Source organism: Myxine glutinosa, chromosome 6 (genome assembly GCF_964187855.1).
Source record: "Myxine glutinosa chromosome 6, kmMyxGlut1.1, whole genome shotgun sequence".
Taxonomy (NCBI): domain Eukaryota; kingdom Metazoa; phylum Chordata; class Myxini; order Myxiniformes; family Myxinidae; genus Myxine; species Myxine glutinosa.
In genome coordinates this window covers 86849373-86864851 of record NC_136266.1, presented here as the reverse complement: position 1 = coordinate 86864851, position 15479 = coordinate 86849373, and positions in this window count along the sequence as shown.

Sequence of the window (15479 nt, the reverse complement as noted above, 5' to 3'; positions counted from 1 at the left end):
TTCCATGGAAAAATTATATTTCCCTGGCGGGAAAGGTGAGGTCGCTGTAGCCCCACCTGTGTTCGCCTCCCCGGTCATGGTTACACATTCAGTACCCTAAACGACAACACCAAGAGGGCTCTTTGGCTGACGGTACAGAGTTCGATTTCAAATGACAAATGCAAAATATACTGAACCAAGTGACTGCAGAGAAGGTAAATATATAAGGTGGGGGTATCTTCCCCTGCCTTACTCTACTTCTGGAAACGTCTCACAGAGATTAAATCAAGTGGATAGAAGGTTGGAAATTGATTAAATTAAAACTGCACTCAAGCAGAAGCAACTGCAGTTCAATACAAACTAAACGTTGCAACTTGCAATCATTTGCAGATTGGGGTTCAGCTCAAAGAGGCCACTAGCACCGCACCATGGTCTCTCCTCATTCCACTAATGAGCTGGGTACCGTATCACTGTGTACATCATTGCTCAGGTGACCATTAAACTGGGGGGTCTCGTCTGCTAGCGTTATAGTTCGTGGATGTTAAAGATCCCATGGGGTCCTTCGCAAAGCCGAGACGAGTTATCCAGCGTGCGACATTTTTGGGGTGCCTTCAGTGCCCGGCGATGCCGACGTGCAGCACATGGAGACGGTATTGGGAGGGAGACGTGTAGTCAGGGCCCTTAGGGATATTTTGGGGCCGTTTGCTTCAAATTCTTCCAAAAGCACCAAATTTGGCCCAGATGTTGCCCATGCCATACTCTTTCGATTTTTGACGGGCGCCAAGACGGGCGCCCCCCCCCCCCCCCGGGTGGGCCCATATTGGCGAAATACTAAATGGCCGCCACCCGGATTAGAGGAAAATCAGTTAAATAACCAAAAGGGTTGGAATCATGTATGATACCACTTTTCAGGGGTTTTCGATGTCGAGAAATCCAATTATGATGTTATTTTGATGATTCGAGGTCAAGGTCAACCCTCAAGGTCATCTTAAAGGTCATTTTTGAGTCAAACATGTCGGTTTTTGAGTTTTTTGTCAAGATTTACGCGAGGTTCACCATTTTATGTTTCTGGGTTGGGTAATCGAACTCTGACCTTATTTTTGACAATTAGAGGAAATATTTACATGTCTATTTCCTAATTTTCAGGCATATGCAGTTCATCAGTCTAATTACAAAGGTACGGATTTTGATGTTTTATGAACTGTATGCCATATCCTTGTGTTTAATTTTTGTGCGATCATGATCCGGGATCATGTATACATGATTGTATACATGTCATAAATATGACGTCATAGGTCATGTGACCTGGCGGCCATATTGGATTTTATGAAAACCTTAAAAATGGATCCCTGCCTTCATTTTTCGATCGATTCATTTTGAACTTTGACCACTTATAGTACGCCATGTGATTGGATGCATATCCTAATTATGACGTCATAGGTCAGGTGACATGGCGGGATGGACCGGTATGGTCCCCGGATCATACCGCCCTTGGCGCCCGTCAAAAATCGAAAGAGTATGGCATGGGCAACATCTGCGCCAAATTTGATGCTTTTGGAAGAATTTGAACCAAAATATCCCTAAGGGCCCTGACTAGTGTACAATAATTTAATTGATTAATTGCGGAATTATTAAAATAAATAAATAATATCCGTAAGATACTTAATTTATTAATCAACTGTCTAATAGCATACCTAAACCATCAGTGTTTCATCCGATGCTGTATTTTAAAAATAATTGATTAAATAGTTAATTAATCGAAAAAATAAATAATTATTGATTACTTGATTAATCAATAAATAATAAATGGCTTAATTGATTAATCAATAAATCAAAAATAGCATTTACAGTCAAATCACATGGTCACTATTGTGCCCAAATATCAGCTTCCTTGCTCAAAGTATGGCTGAGATATTGCCCGGACAAGCAAACAAACAAACATGAAAAATCGGTCAGAAACCGAGGACTTGCCAGAATGTACTTTTTTTATCGGCCATTTTAGATCAAGTTTTTCGGTTTTTCCAAGATGGCGACCGAACAACGTGACCGATGACATCATTATTTTTTTTCTCCACCAGTTTATGCCGACATGGTGCTCAAGAAATGGCATCTTGACTGGATGAAGTTTTGTACTTATCGAATTATGACGTCATAATGGAGGCCTTGGGCCTGGAGAGTTAAAAATTGGGCACAGTCTATTCCAGGGCAAGTCAAATATGTGTGCAAAGTATGGCGATGCTATGTGCAACGATATAGACGTAGTACTGTGCACAAACAAAAAAACAAACAGACAGACAGACAAACCAACCAACCAATATACTTGCCGGAATTTTTTCCGGCAAGTAACAAACTAACAGACAAGAACAAGACTTTTTTTTTGAAATTCCAACTTCTTTCCTGGAAGTCTTTGCAGTGTTCATATGTTTTATACCTCTCCCACCTCCCCCCAAGCCCTCCCCCTCACACATTTCTCCCGATGTCCCTGCTCTCAAATGTTGTGTTTGTCTCCTTCCCCCTCTCTCCCCATCTTGTCTACCGCTCCACTTATTTTTTGTGTTTTATGTGTCGGTTTGACTTTTTGTGTGGTTAATCTTAGCTCTTTCACGAGCCTCGATCTTGTATACCAAAAAGAAAAAAGAAAAAAAGAAGACAAACAACCAGAGTGAAAACTTTGCAGTGAGTACTCCCTTTCACCACGCGTCATCGCAGGGAACCCCTTTGGTGCCCAGTGATGACGTCATGCAGCGCCTGGAGATGGCATAAGAAAGGAGTGGTGTACATGGCCAAGATTCGTATCCAGGCTGGACAGGTTATCCTGCCAGACAACGATGCAACCAGCAAGGCTGAATTTATGATTGAATTTCAGACCAATTATAGGTGTTCAACCCCTTTCTGTCTGTCTGTCTGTCTGTGAGCATGATCTCTCAAAAAAGTTGTGGACGGATTATAATAAAACCAGGTGGAAGAGTTGGTTAGGTGATAAGAACAAACCGATTCGATTTTGGTTCAGGACCGAATCCAGATCTGACCTATCATTGGGATACAAAACGTAAACTGTTCAGCCTGGCGGAGGTATACGCTCTACCGATTGTCGTTCCAGTTACAACTGTAAAAGGGGCGAAATTTGACGACTTCATACCCGTGCGTACATAATAAATAGATGGCTCCCAAAATATGTGCTTCATCAGCATTGGTATTAAATAGTAATCAAAAGTTTTTTTGGTAAAGTTTCATCATTCCACAAAATGTTTTTTTTTTTTTACGACATCGAGGCTCATAGAAGGGCAAGTGTCTGTGCCTTATCCTTCTTAAATAGTGATCATCGAGGAGGGAAGCAGCAATTTTGCAGCAATGTGGGGGCATTTACTTATGGCATACTCAAATATGCAGAATTATTTTGACATCGCAGAATTTGAAAACGTGAAGGCATGATCACAAAAATGAGGACCCAGCTATTGCTGGAGGCTGGAGGCTTATGTACAGTTCCGTTTGAGGGAACTTGGCTCAATAGTTGCTCTGTTAGCGTTCCCGACTGAACACTTGATTAATGATGGGGAGAACCCAGGTTCAAATCCGTTATACCATATGCGTTCATCAATCGTCTGCTAATGGCCTTATAATTCATGTAAAAGTACAATGATATCTCCCAATAACTTTGTCAACCAGACCGGGTGGTGCAATGGTTGGAGGGTAATGGTCTGAGTCTGGGAGGTCGGTGGCTCAAGCCCAGGCCGAGTCATACCAAACACTTTACAAATACGATGTGCTGCCTCCTTGCTTGACCATAACCGTTTTAAAGAGGATTGAACATTGTCAGACAACGCTGGGAAAGCAATGGCAACCCCCCCCCCCCCCCCCTGTGTAACCCTTGCCAATAAACGAATTTGGCAGCACCATGTTGCTCCGTAAAGACTAAAGAGTATGATAAATCAAAATTAAAATAACTTTGTGACGTATGTGGTTTATTTACAAGGCTCTCCGTGACATTTAGGGCAATGCATTTTAATGGTCCTTTAACGTTTTAGGAAGATCTTAATTCAATGTTTTTAAACGATGAAGGTAAAATAACTATTACTCACCGCAAACAGACCTGAAGATGTGGATCCGTTAAATAATATGGAGAAGATCAATCAATGTTACAGTCGGAGAATGAAACATTAACACTTCATTTTCAGGACATAAATCATAAATATATGTTTAATCCCCCCTCCCCCCATCTTTCCCCTCCCCCTCCCCCCCAAAAAACAAAATCTACAATTTTTTGATCTTCCAGATTGACCATTCATTCATTGAGTGGTTCACACTGCCCTCTTACACCTAGGGGCTCACACAGCCCACTTACATCTAGGGGCTCACACAGCCCTCTTACACCTAGGGGCTCACACAGCCCTCTTACACCTAGGGGCTCACCTTGCAATCTTAAACCGAGGGGCTCAAGCTACCCTCTTACACCTAGGGGCTCACACTGCCCTCTTACACCATATGACTCACATTGCAATCTTAAACCGAGGGGCTCACGCTGCTCTCTCATACCATAGGGCTCACACTGCCCTCTTACACCATAGGGCACACATTGCAATCTTAAACATAGGGGCTCACAATGCCCTCTTACACCATAGGGCTCACATTGCAATCTTAAACCTAGGGGCTCACAATGCCCTCTTACACCATAGGGCTCACATTGCAATCTTAAACCTAGGGGCTCACAATGCCCTCTCACACCATAGGGCTCACACTGCCCTCTTGCACCATAGGGCTCACATTGCAATCTTAAACCGAGGGGCCCACACTGCCCTCTTACATCGAGGGGCTCACACTGCCCTCTTACACCTAGGAGGTCACAATGGCCTCTTACACCATAGGGCTCAAATTGCAATCTTAAACCTAGGGGCTCACACTGTCCTCTTACACCATAGGGCTCACATTGCAATCTTAAACCTAGTGACTCACAATGCCCTCTTACACCATAGGGCTCAAATTGCAATCTTAAACCTAGGGGCTCACACTGTCCTCTTACACCATAGGGCTCAAATTGCAATCTTAAACCTAGTGACTCACAATGCCCTCTTACACCATAGGGCTCAAATTGCAATCTTAAACCTAGGGGCTCACAATGCCCTCTTACACCATAGGGCTCACATTGCAATCTTAAACCTAGTGACTCACAATGCCCTCTTACACCATAGGGCTCAAATTGCAATCTTAAACCTAGGGGCTCACACTGTCCTCTTACACCATAGGGCTCACATTGCAATCTTAAACCTAGTGACTCACAATGTCCTCTTACACCATAGGGCTCAAATTGCAATCTTAAACCTAGGGGCTCACACTGTCCTCTTACACCGAGGGGCTCACACTGCCCTCTTACTCCGCGGGGCTCACACTGTCCTCTTACACCATAGGGCTCACATTGCAATCTTAAACCTAGTGACTTACAATGTCCTCTTACACCATAGGGCTCAAATTGCAATCTTAAACCTAGGGGCTCACACTGTCCTCTTACACCGAGGGGCTCACACTGCCCTCTTACTCCGCGGGGCTCACACTGTCCTCTTACACCATAGGGCTCACATTGCAATCTTAAACCTAGTGACTCACAATGCCCTCTTACACCATAGGGCTCAAATTGCAATCTTAAACCTAGGGGCTCACACTGTCCTCTTACACCGAGGGGCTCACACTGCCCTCTTACTCCACGGGGCTCACACTGTCCTCTTACACTGATGGGCTCACATTGCTCTGCTACACCGAGGGGCTCACACTGCCCTTTTACATCGAGGGGCTCACACTGCCCTCTTAAACATAGGAGCTCACAATGCCCTCTTACACCATAGGGCTCAAATTGCAATCTTAAACCTAGGGGCTCACACTGTCCTCTTACACCATAGGGCTCACATTGCAATATTGAACCGAGTGGCGCACAATCGCCTCTTACACCATAGGGCTCAAATTGCAATCTTAAACCTAGGGGCTCACACTGTCCTCTTACACCGAGGGGCTCACACTGCCCTCTTACTCCGCGGGGCTCACACTGTCCTCTTACACTGATGGGCTCACATTGCTCTGCTACACCGAGGGGCTCACACTGCCCTTTTACATCGAGGGGCTCACACTGCCCTCTTACACCTAGGAGCTCACAATGCCCTCTTACACCATAGGGCTCAAATTGCAATCTTAAACCTAGGGGCTCACACTGTCCTCTTACACCGAGGGGCTCACACTGCCCTCTTACTCCGCGGGGCTCACACTGTCCTCTTACACCGATGGGCTCACACTGCCCTGCTACACCGAGGGGCTCACACTGCCCTTTTACATCGAGGGGCTCACACTGCCCTCTTACACCTAGGAGCTCACAATGCCCTCTTACACTATAGGGCTCAAATTGCAATATTAAACAAAGGGGCTCACACTGTCCTCTTACACCGATGGGCTCACACTGCCCTCTTACACAGAGGGGCTCACACTACTCACTATGTAGATTGCTCCAGAGCTGATATTTCCCATGTCCTTCATCGTTCGATCCACCATATCTCTTTCACGTAACTCGATAACACTTGGATATAAACCAGCGTTCCCTTAACCCAGTGCTTCACACGTGGTGTGCGGTGACAAAGACCCTAAAGTGCCGCGGTACTTTCGTAATTAGAGGGAAATAGAGACCATCACTCATGTGTTTTATTAATTTCAAACTTTTGAACATTCATCAGCGATTTGAATCGAAGAATGTAAGGTCAAGGTGAGAACGTGCTTCCTGTGTATGTACGGAGAAGCTAAACGGGTTCAAATTAAAACTTCAGCTGTGGATAGAAGACTTACGTACAACGAACTGGCTCACTGGACATGTTCAAACGGACCAATAGGACACATCCTGAATGAAGAAACAACAACTGCTCAATGTGGTGGCAGAACAATCTGAGCATGCTTCGCGACAAGTTGCAGCATTACTTTAAGTTGACCAACATTGAGCACTTTGACTGGGTTCGTGCTCCTTTGGCTTCATCTGGAGATGCATCAGTCAAGGAGCTTTGTCTGAAGGAGTGACAGGAATTTGTAGACTTCTGGATCGACCGCATTCTCAAACTCAAGTTCTGTAAGGTGTATCTGCACGAGACCCACTTTGGCTGCATTTGAAAAAAAGAGCATCCAACCATTTCTGATTGTACCACTGATGTATTGTTCCTCTCTGGTCGTACCACTGATGTATTGTTCCTTTCTGATTGTACCACTGATGTATTGTTCCTTTCTGATTGTACCACTGATGTATTGTTCCTCTCTGATTGTACCACTGATGTATTGTTCCTTTCTTATTGTACCACTGATGTATTGTTCCTCTCTGATTGTACCACTGATGTATTGTTCCTCTCTGATTGTACCACTGATGTTGTTCCTCTCTGATTGTGCCACTGATGTATTGTTCCTCTATGATTGTACCACTGATGTATTGTTCCTCTCTGATTGTACCACTGATGTATTGTTCCTCTCTGATTGTACCAATGATGTATTGTTCCTTTCTGATTGTACCACTGATGTATTGTTCCTCTCTGATTGTACCACTGATGTATTGTTCCTCTCTGATTGTACCACTGATGTATTGTTCCTCTATGATTGTGTCACTGATGTATTGTTCCTCTCTGATTATACCACTGATGTATCGTTCCTCTCTGATTGTACCACTGATGTATTGTTCCTCTCTGATTGTACCACTGATGTATTGTTCCTTTCTGATTGTACCACTGATGTATCGTTCCTCCCTGATTTTGTCACTGATGTATTGTTCCTCTCTGATTGTACCACTGATGTATTGTTCCTCTCTGATTGTACCACTGATGTATTGTTCCTCTCTGATTGTACCACTGATGTATTGTTCCTCTCTGATAGTACCACTGATGTATTGTTCCTCCCTGATTGTGTCACTGATGTATTGTTCCTCTCTGATTGTACCACTGATGTATTGTTCCTCTCTGATTGTACCACTGATGTATTGTTCCTCCCTGATTGTGTCGCTGATGTATTGTTCCTCTCTAATTGTACCACTGATGTATTGTTCCTCTCTGATTGTACCACTGATGTATTGTTCCTCTCTGATTGTACCACTGATGTATTGTTCCTCTCTGATTGTACCACTGATGTATTGTTCCTCTCTGATTGTGTCACTGATGTATTGTTCCTCTCTGATCGTGCCACTGATGTATTGTTCCTCTCTGATCGTGTCACTGATGTATTGTTCCTCTCTGATTGTGTCACTGATGTATTGTGCCACTCTGATCGTGCCACTGATGGATTGTGCCACTCTGATCGTGCCACTGATGTGTTGTGCCACTCTGATCGTGCCACTGATGTATTGTGCCACTCTGATCGTGCCACTGATGTGTTGTGCCACTCTGATCGTGCCACTGATGTATTGTGCCAGTCTGATCGTGCCATTGATGTGTTAATTAGAATTTGCTCATCTATGTGGAAAAATATGATTTTACTCTTCCTTCAAATGACCATAGTGGGCGATGAAAATATAATACACAATTAAATGGTAAAAATTGGTTTGGTGTGTTGCGAGGATCGAGAAAACTCGAAAAAAAGAAACGTTGAGAAGCATGCACTGTTAACCTGTTGCAGTATAATGTTTTTGTACAGTTTACATATAGAAATTAGAAATTTAACCCTGAGTGTTTATTTAAAACTGGTGTAACAGTTGATACCATTGAGCCTTTAGACAACTGAAGGATTTCACCAATTCTCTATTGAAAGTGTAATATTGGTGAAAAATCCTTCAACTTTCAAACTTTCCAATCATTCATGAAATGTAAAATCTGGAAAACCTTTGAATGTCGAGTCAAGTTTCAAACGCAGCGTTATTTACTACAAAATGTTAGTGTAACAAACTTTCTGCCCGTCCGATGTTACATTTTGGCACCTGAGATCTCACAAAGTTGCCATGGTGAAGTCATTGCGTCAGGAGTGCGAAAATAAAGGTATGACGTCACTGCCAGTTTGAAACCTTGATGTGGGGTTCACACACCGCCCATTGGCTCCATCTGCTGGATATACCTAGCACGTACCTTTTACTTCGGAAATAAAGGTTTGACATTATAATCAGGTCTGACTTTAATTGCTCGTTTCTTACCTGGGTCAAAGTGGCAGGTAAACAGGATCCAATGACTGACTCGTCTAGTGCAGCACCAGCTGGGGTTCTGCATCATTAAGCACGTGATCCTTTAGAGATGACCCATGAACCCATGCCAACGTCATGCAGTTCCATTCATTGACCTTTCAACAGGAACAGATCATGATCTTCTGCGAACAAACTACTTGTGCAGGTTTTCTCTAAAATCTGCGAGACTCGGTCGGGCTGGACTCGAAACTCAATTTGAAGTGGAATGAAAACAGGTTCAGAAAAGTGCAAGTGCAATATTTAGCTGACCGAGGCTGTGGGACCTATATCCCATTGTGCGAGTCTGTCCATAACTGCTGTCTTGTGGACATTTTTTTTTACAATAGACGAAGAGCAGGGCGAGAGTAGATCAGGATGAGAAAAATCAACAATACACAGAAATATGGCACAGGGAGTGCATACAAATTAGCGGAGCAAAATGCATGCCTTGTTCTCTGTTGGAATGTGAAGGCCTACATTTGAATATGTGTCAATGGGGGAGGATAAACGTAGGGGGGGGAGGTTGTTAGGAGTAGGGGGTAGAGTGAAAAAAGATTGAATGGAAGAGGAATGGAGCATCGCCCGTGATTTAGGAGTAAAAATCAAATCGTAGTAACTGTTGGTCCTAAATAATTTTGACGCCATTAGCTGGCACTTACCTTTCGGTGAGACTTCTTCAGCCCAACCACAACTCCAACCCTGCACTGTGCAACAGGTTATCTCAAGTCCCCCTGAAGGTCCTCCATTCATCACCGAGTTTAATCGAAAACATTTCATTCTCAAAGAAAAAGAAAACCACAAAAGTGGACGAAAGTTGAAGCAAACAAACAAAGGAGTAAATCATCATTGGATTTCATATCGCTGGTATGCACTAGCAGGACAGCAGAGGTATATGCGTACTCATCTGTGAGCTGCTTCTCCTGGGTTCGAATCCTGACCCAGCTGTTAACAGTCATCCTGGTGTTTCACAAGCAGGATGATTCACCAATGTGTATGCTGTGCCTCGGATGCACGTGAAACTGGGGTTTACACTTGGCGTCCCGTCTGCCGCAATTCGTTGGTGGATGCGAAATATCTCGTAGTGTCCTTCGCAAAGAGTAGGCGAGCCATCTCCAGCAGCCTGAACAAATTACAAATTCCAACTCTAGCGTGGTGCAAGCGAAGTAATGGAACATCAATGGTACAGTATGTGATGTATATATATAATATATATATATATAGATATATATATATATATGTATAGATATATATATATATATATATATATATATTGTTACAGACGTGGCTTAGATGTTATTTACCGAGCGGTTTGGTATGACCACGTCTGCACAAGTTACCCGATTATACCCGAACGTTGACTAATCGCGCTACGCTAGGTCAATGAAGGAAAAGACACACGGCTGGGATTAAAATGACACGACACCATGGATACGGTTCTCAAGACCTCCGGAGGAGATTATATTCGTTCGGAAGGTCAGATTACAGGGACGAGAGGTACAGCATAGAAAGACAAGCACTTAGACACAATCTTATATTAACCCCAACAGACGACAGATAAACGGGACAAAAGGCTGACTCACACGGGGATTGATTGCAAGGAAAGCGGGTATCGATGGCTCAAGGTGCACTCTTGGCTCAAGGACAGGGTCGACCCGGTCCGGTCCAGAGATGCGGGAGGTTTCACAGCGCTCGAGGTGGCGTCTTGTCGTCTCAAGCTGGGGGCGCATCTGACCTCACATCCGGTGAGTCGCTTCGTATATCCGGCGGGGAGTGACACGCCCTCGGCTCGTTAGCTCCGCCCCAGATGGAATCGGCACGTCGCTTCTCATTGGGTGCGTGCGGGGGGGGGGTTACCGGCTCCGCCCTTGATGGGGGACTGACAAGGAGCCCCTTCGTGGTAACCCCGTGGAGCGCATGGTCCGGAGCGCATTGTCAATGGCGGCTAACCGAGCCGGTGTGATGACGCACACTCCCCCGCGCAGCGTCGTTGTTGTTGTAATTGTTGTTGTAGTTGTAGTTGTTGTTGTTGTTGTTGTTGTTTGGGGAAGAAGATGGAAGGAGGTATGGGAAAGGTCCTAAACTCACTACTGGTGCCATATAATCACATTCTGGTGCAACGAAGAGTCAGAATTAATGGAAACGAGTCCTTAACTGACATAGACTAAGAATAACTAGCAAGATGTCCGAAAGTTGTCTACGTGTGATGCGGTGGACCTGGGCACGACATTTAATGGGGGAAAAAGGGGAGGTCGGCTCTACTGATTGTTGTTTACAGACAATGGGACTAGGGAATGGGGGATTGGGGATAGTTGGGGAGTATTGGGGAAATAGGGGAATATTTACAAGCGGATATGGAGGCCAAATTCCATATTCGCAACATTGCACCCTTCTCTACCCTCGGGGCGTCCCGACCCGATAAATTTTTACCTACTTTAGTGTGGCACGCAATGTAGTTCCCTCTACTATTAACTCTACCCTGAGTGCGACAGTTTTACAGATATTCACAAATGAGTAAATATGTCCCCCTGCGACGTTGCACCCTTCTCCTCACAGAAACACACCCACAGGAGTGAGATCGACCCGGAGCGCGCTTCACGCGCTCAAAATTATAAAGTACGAAATTTGTTTTGTTTTAAAGGAAAAGCCCGAATTTTGAAATCGCGCCATGGCTGTCCAAGGCGACGGGATGCCGGTGGGAGAGATAGAGGGGTTAGAAGTAACCCAGGACTTCGGGGAAGAAAGGGAGGAGGAAAATGGCAATGTGGTTGCGGGAATATCAGGCGCACAAAATGGCGCGCTCGCTCACGTGGTTGAAGGGTCCCAAAATAGCGGCGCCGCGGAGGGCGAGCCTGCGGTGGCGGCTGGGGACGCTGGGCAAACCGGGTTTGACCTCAGATTATTCTTGACCCAACTGAATGCAAAAATGGATAGAATGGGAAACCAAATGGGGGTAATGGGGAACCGGATGGATGCTCAGGGTGAGCGATTGGAGGGCCAAATGGGGGTAATGAGGGACGAAGCAAGGGGTACCGTTGAGGGGTTAGACAATAATTTTAAGGGGTTAGACAATAATTTTAAGGAGTTAGACAAGAAATTTGAGGGGTTAGACAATGGGATAGAAGGGGTGAAACATGGGTTAACGGGGGTGGAAAATAGAATGGCTGCCCAGGAGAATCAGTTAGAGGGGGTGAAAAATGGGTTAATGGGGTTAGAAAATAGGATGGAGGACAAATTGCGGGAAATAGGGGAACAATCCGCCCGGGAAATCGAACAGATGGGGAACCAGATGGAGGAAATACGACGAGGAGTGAGTGAGGGGGTCTCGGGGCTACGCGAGGAGGTAAAGCGAGGCGAAAAGCGTATAGAGAAAGAGGTGAGAAATAATACGGCTAAGTTACAAGGGGGAATAGAAGATCTGACGGAGGAGGTGGAACAGCTGACAGAGGGACAAACGAAGTTAGTGGAGCAGGTTCAAAAGAACACTGCGGTACTAGGAGGGTTAAAGGCGACACAAAAAGAAATTAAAAACGAATTAATAGCGACGCAGAGGCAATGTCAGATGGTAAGGGAGGAACTGACAATGAGGGTGGACGAGGTGACAGAAGTAATGGAGACGAAGGACCGGGAGGTAAGGACGCACGTAGAAACGGTCACGGTAGCCTTAGAGGACGAACTTGAGGAGACGCACCGAGAAATAAAAGAGGTTAAACAAAAATTAGAGGAAGTGGGAGAAGAGGTGAGTGAAATTAAGAAGGGACGGACAGAAACTAAGAGAGAAATCCAGGAGGAGGTGATGGAATATGTGCAAGGTCGGTGCTCAACTCATGATGTGATGCTCACTAACCAAATAAAGAGTTTGCAGGTGGCAAAGGAGGTGCGAAGACGAAGTACGGAGGTGAGTGGCAATGTATATGATGTGAGGAAAGCTTCAGTCGGCTTGGGGATTGGTTTGGATCCGGGTGTTCGTGAGAGGCCGTTGGTGAAGTGTGCGACAGGTCAGGTGTGCGAAAAGAGAGGTGTGCGAGAATGTCCGACCATGGGGTGTGTGAGGAAAAAGTGCACGCCGAGGAGTGAGTGTGCCGTCAAGAGTAAGGGAGAATGCATGCCTGTGGTGAGTGTTACGGAGGAAGTAACGAAGAAGTGTGCGCGGGAGGATGCGCGAGAAAGGTGTGTAACGGACGGGTGCATGGGGAAAGCGCATGCTGTCAAGAGTAAGGGTGAGTGCGCGACCGAGAGTGGAGGTGAGAGTAGTGAGAGTGAAACGGAGCGTGAGTTGGTTGTGGCAGGGGAGCGAGGATGTACACCTGGAATAGAAGGGTGCACACCTGGAATGGTAGAGCGTGAGTGGGAATGCACGCTGGAATTGGTAGTGAGACACGTGGTTGGGTGTGCGGGTGAGAGCACACCGGTGATTGTCACAAAGGAGGTGACCGAGAAAGGGGCGCGAAGAGGTGTGTTAGTGAGGTGTGCGAGCGACGAATGTGTGCCAAAGTGTTCGGTGGTCAGGTGTGTGACCAAGTCGGTGAGCGGAGTGAGTGTACCGAGGTGTGAAAGCAAAGGTACGAGGAGAATGGGAACGGCTGCATGTATGAGCAAGAAAGAGGTAGCGTATGCATGTAAGCCTGCAGGTGAAGCGTCGACGGTAACCGGGTTAAAGGTTAGGTCGACTTTTAGCCGGATCGGGCCCTCGGTGCGTGCCGGGCTTCGCGTGCCGCGAGAACCAGCGGAGATCCGAGCCACGGCGGGTTCGAAAGGACCGCCGTGCGCGATCCACGCTGGGCCTCGCGTGGAGCGGCCGCGTCCGGGCTCCACTAGGCGGAGCGGGCAGCCCGATAGGAAGGGTCGTCATGGCGACCACTTTCTGTTGAGACGTGCCGGCAGGTCGAGATCGGGACATTGGATGGCTCCACGCCGAGGTGGTGCATGGGATCTCGGCCCGGGTAAGCCTCCGTCCCTGCCCCGAATGCGGGACGTATCCAGCCGCTGGCACAAAACGACCCGCGTTCATTGCTCGGCTGTACGAAGCCGGGCTGTAGATGTGAATTGGCGCACCGAGAGGATGTAATAAGTAGACGGACAGTGATAGTAGTGATTTGATACAAAATTTAGAAAAGTGAATAGAATTGGCAGTAAATAGAAAATTTTTGACTTGTGGAATCTGGACGAACAAAATTGATAGTGAGAGACCCCCGATGTGGTGGGATGGCAAATCCACCATCCCTCACAGAGTGGGGGCAAAGGAGCAATAGATTATGGGGTGTATGGCAGTGAAAACTAGCCCGGGTGGGTTAGGTTATATTGATAGGGCTCTAGAAGATGACATTAGGTGACGATAAGGGTAGTTAGTGACTGATACCTGTAGTGGGGACGCAGGTAGATTAGTGTGGATGATAATGACGAGGGAGCGCAATAGTTTAAAGGGACGACTGGGAAGCGCAAGTTTCAGAAGGGAGTAGTTAGCTGAGATGATGCCGTGTGTGTGAGGATGGAACGGGTGTGATTGCACAGGTGTGCAACTGGACAGGTGTGATTGCACAGGTGTGCAACTGGACAGGTGTGTGGAGCAGTGTGTGAGTAATGAGTGTTGTGGATCAGCGCGAATGCGCTTGGGGAGAGAAGGGTGCAGGTGGCACCAGGTGTGAGAGCACAGGTGTGCAGGTACAGGTGTGTGGAGAGAGTTGGAGTAAGTGGTACGGAGTGGTGTGCGTGGTGCGAAGGTGTGGATGGGGGGAGAGTGGACCCTTTTCACGAGTACCCGGGGCGGGTAGTGTAAGTGTTAGGTAGAGGGTACAGGTAAATTGTGGTTGGATATTGGCATCTGTGGTGCGGTTGGAAGAATGATGTTTGGATGGGTGCATTAGTGTTGTGGAAATGGCTGGGCGTGTAGCCTGTTAGTGTGTGTAGTTGGTTTGGGCACTCCACCACTGTAAGGATGTCGGCCAGGTGAGGCCGCAGGTGGGCTCTGGGAGCCGGTAGTAGTTGTTGTGGATGGGGCTCGAGGATCCGGAGGACGGACCCGGGTAGCCCAGTGCCAGAGGGCACCATGGGGTGACAGAGCCAGGAGAGGGGCTGCCCCCAGTTAGATAGGTTAGGGTGAGGAGCTAGGTAAGCTCGGGTGGCAACTACAGTGGTGGAGGTGTGCAGGTGGGTAGACCTGTTGGGAGAGCTACACGTCGCGGCCCAGAAATTGTGCGAGGGCACCGGGAGATGAATCGGGGGAGTGAGACCCCAAATTGAAAAGCACCACAGTTTGGCCAATGGGAATTGGTTTTTAGAACCCATAGTGTAAGAGGGCCAATGGTTTGGCCGGAGAAAGACCCCGGGTAGTGTAAAGTGTGTTAAAGTCATTTAG